The sequence below is a fragment of the Thunnus maccoyii genome, chromosome 6 (assembly GCF_910596095.1).
Source record: "Thunnus maccoyii chromosome 6, fThuMac1.1, whole genome shotgun sequence".
NCBI lineage: Eukaryota > Metazoa > Chordata > Actinopteri > Scombriformes > Scombridae > Thunnus > Thunnus maccoyii.
The window spans coordinates 21,613,480-21,621,610 of NC_056538.1; the positions used below are offsets into that span (position 1 = coordinate 21,613,480).

The 8,131-nt window shown below is 39.0% G+C and overlaps 1 long non-coding RNA gene across 1 annotated transcript; it reads left to right on the forward strand.

The window, feature by feature from the left end:
- The first annotated feature begins 682 nt into the window (after positions 1-682).
- Positions 683-7,250, forward strand: LOC121899492. The gene is made up of 3 exons (XR_006096728.1): positions 683-1,077; positions 1,163-1,223; positions 6,825-7,250. It is a non-coding gene; the product is annotated as an uncharacterized LOC121899492 (long non-coding RNA).
- Positions 7,251-8,131: the final 881 nt, after the last annotated feature.

Below are 8,131 nucleotides of genomic sequence, written 5' to 3' on the forward strand. Positions count from 1 at the left end.
CTTTACGTAAAGGGGCACAAAAATATGAAATACTGTATGTATGTAAAAAGGAAATAATGATGCTTCTGTAACATATATCACCTGATTTAAATGTTATCATTATTCAGAGACTACTATTAAATTACAAATCAGTTATTTCTTGATTTGTTCCTGTCCACTTCCTGAAAATCTGAGATTTTGTGTATCTTGGTTTGCAACCTATGGGTTGGGTCCCCCAAAAGGTGTTACTGAAGGGTTGCAAGTTTTTTTTCTGGATATGAAATCGGAGAAAAAAAATATCCTCAAAATTACGTTAATTCTTTCCTTTTTTCTTACGAGTTACTGGCCAAATCGAGGTGTTTCTAGTTTTAATCAAAAAAACTGAAGAAAAAAAAAATCACTATTTGTTTGAATTTGTCACAAGACATGCATTGACTATGGGGGGGTCGCATGAAGGCATTGTTTTGTTTTAAGGGGTCATAAGTCAAAAAGGTTGGGAATTACTGCCTTGAAATGTCACCCATTCACACAAAGTTTCTAATTTGTCCACCAGATGGACCTATTGCACTGAGGAAATGCTGGCCTGTGCGAGAGACCAGCTGTGGCCAGTCAAATATAGCCCCGGGTAATGGATCACTCAGGAGGAAGCAGGTGTCCAACATATATTGCCTAAAATCAGTATAAGCTGCACTAAACCAGAGCTAGACAACAATATAATGTCTCCAAAGACCCATATCTATTTTAATGAGTCTTGTAGCTATGCTATAGGCATACTGGGACATGGGTGTTGCTCTGCAAGACCTGAAGGCAGAGGATCTGGTGAGGCTTCAAGTGGGTCACTGCTATGGTTCTATGGGGAGAGCAAATCAACGAGGAATCTGACTGTGAAGAAATGTGGCAAATTAGTTCTTTTTTGCCATCTCCCTCTATGGTCTCCAAACCTCTATCCCAACAACCTGCACCACACTAATCAGCATAACGAATTCCTCCAGCATGCCTGGCTTAATGGAATCAATTACTTGTGGAAGACAAGAAACCTGGCAAGAAAACAACCAGCCAAGAGTAATTTACCTGGATGGTTACAGAGAGGACATTAAGGTAAAATATGCCTATGTAGCTTGCCTGAGTGTTTATGCAGAGAAACTGATGATGACAAACTATCATTTGTTTGGTTTGTTATTAGAATGAAAGACAGCATTAAGTGACAGAAGAGAGAGGCGATAAAAGGAGAGCATAAAAAGGAGGTGATGTGACAAACCCATCTGTTTTTCTGTGTGTTTGTGTGTGTGTGTGTGCTTGTGTGCGTTTGCATATTAGTGTCTATTTTCCCTTCCATGCTCATGTGCATGGTGTGTGTATATTTCTACATTAATGAGCAGACTGGAGATTTTCATTAAGGCCCCCATTAGTACCTTTTTTCCCTCTGGGCTCCATCTCACTGCTCCACTCTCATTCATTCCTCTGATGCAATAACCAAAGAGAGGTAGACAGAGAATGGCAACAGTCACTGTCGCAGGAATTCAGTAAACTGCAATATATCTGGCACCACTTTCAGAATAAACTGGCTCTTTTGAACTCAATCATCAAATTGGGGTTTTCAGAAAAAGACATCAGCTTGAAATGAAGCAGAAAGGCAAAGTGTTTTAGAAGTAAATTATGAAATATGATTGTTCATTAATTTGTGCATCAAGCATTTTAAATTAAGAGCTAAATGTCTGAATTATCCAAAACAAATATGGGACTGATGTCTGGTCGAAAGATTTCCTTGACTGATATTTGTGCACTAGCTTGGCTGTCATCCACACACTGCTGACAAGCATGGCTAGGCAAACTCCTAAAAACCCTTCAAGCAGACATGCTATCAAACCAGAGCACTCTTAAAAACACAGTGGAAGTGTAACAACTCCCCAACAAGTCAACTGACAGCAGATTTTATCTTGGGAAGTATGTTTTCAATCTTGGTCTTTCCTATCCAGTGCGCATCTCAGACAGAGATGAGCAGTTTGAGAAATTTGGCTGGTGTTAAAAATCTTTTGAACATGACTAAAAATAACAAGTGTGTTTCACCACAGGGGGTTACAACTAAGAGAGGATGTTGCTGTGCTTTCATTACAGAACATTAGAGGGCAGTGGCTTTACATAAAGCACCAAAGTGGCCTCCAGATCAACCAGAACCTTTTAAAATAGATTGGAGTGGTAGAAAGGACTCAATGATTAGAGTTAACCAGTCTCTCTGAACAGCCTGCTGTGTTTTTCACCTTCATGCTGCCTTGACTTTATTTGCTGCATACATTTCTGTGCTATTATATGCTCACTTAATGCTGAAACTTTGAGAGACAGGGAAAATACAAACATACTAATAGTATTCTTGTGTATAAAGGGTGGAAGAGAAAACGAAAGATGGACAATTTGCCCAAGTCTGTGCTGACTGTTCAAAGTCAGGTTGAGTAAAATGTTTCCTGTCAGAGAATTTAGGACAGAGGGGAATACAGGAGAGGAGGAGGAGGAGAAAATGGAGGGTGTAAACCTAAATAGAAATGTAGGAATGTCAGCGGTGGTTGACAGATCATGTTAGTGTGTTAAGACAAATATTGCTTGAAATGGTAAGATGGTAGAAAACAGAACACCACACAAAGGTGACCACATGAGCCTGTGCTGTTGTTCTCGAGGACGTTTGTCACCAAGTATGGTAGTTAGTCACACAACCCAAACCGAAATATCACCACATTAACTCGAGGAATCTTGATGGTTCTCTGTGGACAAAAAACTGTGTCGGTAATTAGTCTAGACATGTCTTACATTTACATCAGTGGCTGCTTTCAGTCACCTCCATCAGCAGCGTAAAGGATTAGAGTGAATCCCACTATTGCACCTGCATTATGCGCCCATATTACGCCATGCCCTGATTTCTTGCTAAAACATGTTGTGATGACAGAACAAATATAAAAGGTGCAAAAGAATAGAGTGGATATTAAGTCATTTTTACCCTAAAGAACTGCATGTGTGTAGTCGAGTGTCAGGGAAAACCTTCTCTTATTGCAGTAATTGAATAGATTTTTCACATACCTGTTCTGAAAACAGGAACCTAGCTTTCACTCAGGTATACTTTCCAAATATTGGTCTCAGCGACTCTTGACAAATGACAAACATTACAGTGTAGCCTATATTTACTCACACTGTCATGTCTAAATCATAATGTTATTGCATTTCAACTTTTTTTTGCTGTCTTTTCCTTGTCAGGATGTGTCATCAGCCCTTTCGCAATGCCTGTATGCACTGGAAGCTACTTTGGCACCACTTCCTAATAAATCACCCGTTATAAAGGGTTTTAAAGTAGAAACTACTGCCTTTATAAATAGTTAATTTAAAATTGACTAATGCTTTAGAGATCAGTTATATACCATTAATAATGAATGGCTGGTGTTTTTTTATTCTCTACTTGGTAATAATACCGTCTTAAATATTGGTAATTCATGAATAAATGCTCAATATAGGTTTTTTTTTAAAAATTCAAGACGCTCTGCAGCCCTTTTTTGAAAGTTGCCTGATATCAGGCAGCTTTTGATTAATGACTTAAAGCAGATCTACAAAACCTTAATTTGTATTAACTGAGCATTAATTGAGTCTGTACTTCCACATAATTAGGATAGTCTAGTACTCTCTCCTTTGCTGCTTGTAATACATTTCCACAGACATTGAGATGCAGGCAAAGTCACTCACACGTACACCAACCTCTGTCAGGTCATTTGTGCACTAAGACAAATTGTACAGTAGTGGGACACAGTTGAGTGTTTTATCAGTCTTTGAGAGTCTGGCACTGAGGTGCCAGAGGGTAAGAGAGCACACTCAGGAAAAGGCATGCTAAGTGGCCATGACAGATGAGAGCTATCTGAGAGCATTCTTCTGGGTCTCGTTCAGACCAATTCAGAAAAGCTTACACATGCATGAGCAAAACAGCACACATAAAGCTATACACACTGACAAATAAAAACTCATTTGTGAAATAATGCATATTAAGTTGTTTAAATTGTCTTATGGAAAACAATTATGAGCAGGAGAGCTGTTCAGAAGGTTTCAGGCTTCAGCTCAAGGATGGCAGGGCTACATTTGAGCAGTCTAGTGCTTGGTACAGCATGGAACCCGTGGCAATGCAAAAAGAACAAAATGCACTGTACTGGCCTCTGAAAACCAATAGAACCCAGTCCAAAACAAATTATCTCACTAAGTCTGAGATCAAAGGTACTGTAGCAGCAATCAACTTGACCTGCTCGACCTCCAGCTGTCAATGTGTGAGAGTCTTTGGAGGGACAGGGGTATGTGTCTAAGAGTGCGTGTGGATGTTTGTGGATTTGTGTATGCACATGTGTGTGTGTGTAAGATAGAGACTGAATCTACGGTCACTGATGTGAGGCACCTGCCCAATTTATATCATCCAAAATCAGAGCAGCAATTCTGGATCTGAAATTTTGTTCTTACCTGCACCACCTATTGGCAACAAAATTAACTGCAGCAGTAGTAGTTTGGAAGTGCAGGTTGTCAGACTGTAGGGTACAGTATGTGGAACTAGACTGACAACTACATTCATATGCTGAATGCAGACAAGGACATTTGTGAGTGAATTATAAGCCAGGTCCATGAGTTACATAATTCTGATGGAATAAGTTTTTGTTTGTTGAAAAAATTGATAATCCAGGTGAAAATTGGTTCAGTCTTAATGTTGCTTTCAGGCCATTCTTCTATATGCTGTGGTTGGATCCCAGGGTTGCAGAGGTGGAACAAGGTGAAAACACAATATGGACATATTGTCACCTTATAAAGTTGTTATGTTGAGCGTATTGGCAAGAACTTGCCTATTTACAACAGACATGGAGCAATGTTATCATTCATTTGGAGTCATGTTTCTGGCCATGTTATGAATGTAACTCCAATATTAACTCTCCACCAACTGCTGAGAAAAATATTTAGCTCTTTAGCTGCTAAATGCTCCACTATTTTCACAAGCTAGTAGTTAGCTATGTCTGTCCAATGTTTGGTGCTACTGTAGGCAGGTACTGTAGGTGGGTTTATGAGAGCTTTTTCACTGAAAACATCATCCTGCTGTGTCTGGAAATCATGCTGATGAGAGTGATGAAAGTGAACCATGAACACTAAAGTGGCAGGCCTTGAAAGATGCTAAAATGCTCTGTAGAGCTGAGTGGGTGATCATTCTTTGTGGGTTCCTCTACTATGAACAACCCTTTTCACATTACATAGTCATGTGATTCATTGTTAATATAATACATCCATCAGTACAAATGAATAAATAAACCTCTTATAAAATATAAAACATTTTAGGCGCAACTGCAAAATATGACTGCATTTGCTGTTTGGATACACGAGACATAAAAACTTTATACTGCATGAAAAAAAAAGTATTTTGTCTTGGGAATCTGAATGAATTCAGCATGTACTGGCATGCAAGACAAAAGGGTGGAGGTAGTGGAGAGGACTGTCTGGCGTAACAAAGAGACATAGAGAGGAAAATGTACACACTACAATGAGCATGATGAGGGCATTTATTTGTTTAGTGTGTTGGAAATTTTCCATCATGAGTACATCTCAAAGGAGAATCTTTGTATTATGACTTCATCTGATCCACTTGTGAGACTGTAAGCTACCTGTCATTCCTTTCCATGTCTTCAGATTCCTATAGATACCAACTCACCATGGCAAAGCAAGTGCGGGCAAGTGAAGAGGCTAGTAACTGATGAAAGGAAATGTGTCTTGAATTGTGACTTTGCTCATGACAGCGACTAGACTGATAATGATGCAGGTGAACACACAGGATGCAGGAGATGTAATGCACATATACACCAGAAAGAAGAAAGAAAGGAGACATTTCACATGGAACTGGAGATAATATTGAGAATTTTATCACAAACAATCTCTGCACAACTTATGAAAAATTACATATATACTGTTTTTGTGTGAGTGTGTATGGACTTGTATTAATCACCTTCTGGGGACTAAAATCAATCAGCCACATTACAGGGACACACCTCTCATTTGGTGACAAAAATCTGGTCCCCACAAAGTATAAACCATTAATGTTTTAGGGTTTTTTGGTTCAGGTTATGGTTAAGATTAGACAAATAGTACTAACTGTTAAGATAAGCTTCCAAGGAATAAATATAAGTAAATGCAATGTCCTCCCAAGTGACAAAAACAAGATTGTGTGTGTGTGTGTGTGTGTAAAAAGAGAACTTTTGATCATTCCTTGCTTCAATATTGCAACCGCTTCCCATGTGTGCGCTTACCTAATATTTTATCACACATTGTACTTCATACTGTGTCACATAAATCACTGAGGAGACTGAAAAGAGCAGTAATACCAGTGTCATGGAGTGCTGAAGTACAACAAAGAACCTTTGCTATTATATTGGAATTTTTTAGGACACACTCAAAACATTATTTCCCTCCATCCAATTTCTCATTGATAACAGCAGTAAATAAATAAAAAAAAAATCCCAAACGGTCTGTGCCAGTCTGGAAATATTAGGTAAGTCGACACTTTTAACCATTTTCCTTTCGTATCTCTCTTTCTGTCTGCTCCGTTCCTCTTCTTGCTGCTTTATGACCGGCACAAACCTCAGTCTGAAAGCCCCTCTCCCTGAGTGACAGCAGTGATGTTATTAATGTGTGTGTGTAGTATATGTGAGCCCTTGTCTGTGTGAGTGTGTTTGTATGGTTCTGCACTTTGGTGCTAGATTGTGTGTGTGTGTGTGTTTTTATGTGCACTGACTGTAGACTTTAAGCAGAACTGGACAGCCCTGCTGTTGCTGATAGGAGACTTACTCTCCTGACAGGTCCTGAAGGGAGGTGCTGATAGAACAATCCATCTGAGTGACCTTGATCCAACCAAAGAGCCTTCATATCTCGCTTCTTCTGAAGACACACATCTATTATTGAGTTTGTGGTCTGATAAAAATGATTTCTTGTAATTGTGACTAACCTGCTGTTCTGCAATGACTTTGTGTGAGTCATGGTCATACTGTAAGTGGACGAAATATGGAACGGTTTTTTAGTCATAGTTGCCTCTATGTATTACCAGTTTTCTGGAACACAATTGTGCAAATCTTGTAAAGTGGTGGTAACATTCAATACTAATTGGTACCAAAAACCACAAGGATGTGAATCATGTCTAATGTAAGAGTAAGAAAAATAAATAAATTCCACAACCGTACAATTAACACCACATCTTTCAAGCCAGAGAGGAATGGTTTGTGTTTACTTCACACTGTCACAATGCGTATGTTGCTACTTAAAGTGTCTGTGCATCTGTATAACAGTGTTTGGCACTGGTTAAATTCATTGAGAATTATTACAAGCCCTGAGGACCAATGTCAAGTGCATCTGTGTATTTATATCTGGTTTTGTGTTGATACACAAAGTGACTATTTTTGCAACAAAAGATGGTTTAATACCTGTGTCACCACAGGTACAGCGCATTTAAAATCCAATACTCTCCAGGAGTCCATAACATGCTGGGTTTACTGACAGCGAACAGAGCTCAAATGGCCAACAGAGAAGGGGCGAAGGGTTTTATTTGAAGAGCACAGCAACAAAATGATGGAAAAAATGATCACAGAGGTTTCACTGCAGGCAAATGTGAACATCTTTCAGATGCACTGACAGACAGCTACTGTGAAAACTGCTGTCAGTTCAGCTCCACAGATATTCAAAAGAAGTACACACAGATCGAAATTCCTCAGAGTGGAATTATGCGTTTCATTATCAGAAGCATTGAAACATCAATGGTATGAGGGGGTGACACTAAAGTAGGCTTGCATACACATTTATCTTTTAAGTTAGAGTACATAATTGACAATGGAGCCATGATGAGAACACATGCTGAGATGAAGTCTAAGGGCCAGATGAAATGGTTTTGGTGGCCTAAAAGAGAGAGGGAGAAAAAAAGAGGAAACAACTGTCTTCCAATTATTACATAACTGTCATGAAATACAGCTCATCTTTTACCACATTAGTACTTCACCTCTGATGCAACATAACTACATGGTAAAATGCTCTGTACCTAAATATATAAATACACATCAGCGACCACAGCTTGACAGAGGGCGCATGATTATGATCATACAGACGCTGATGATGACGA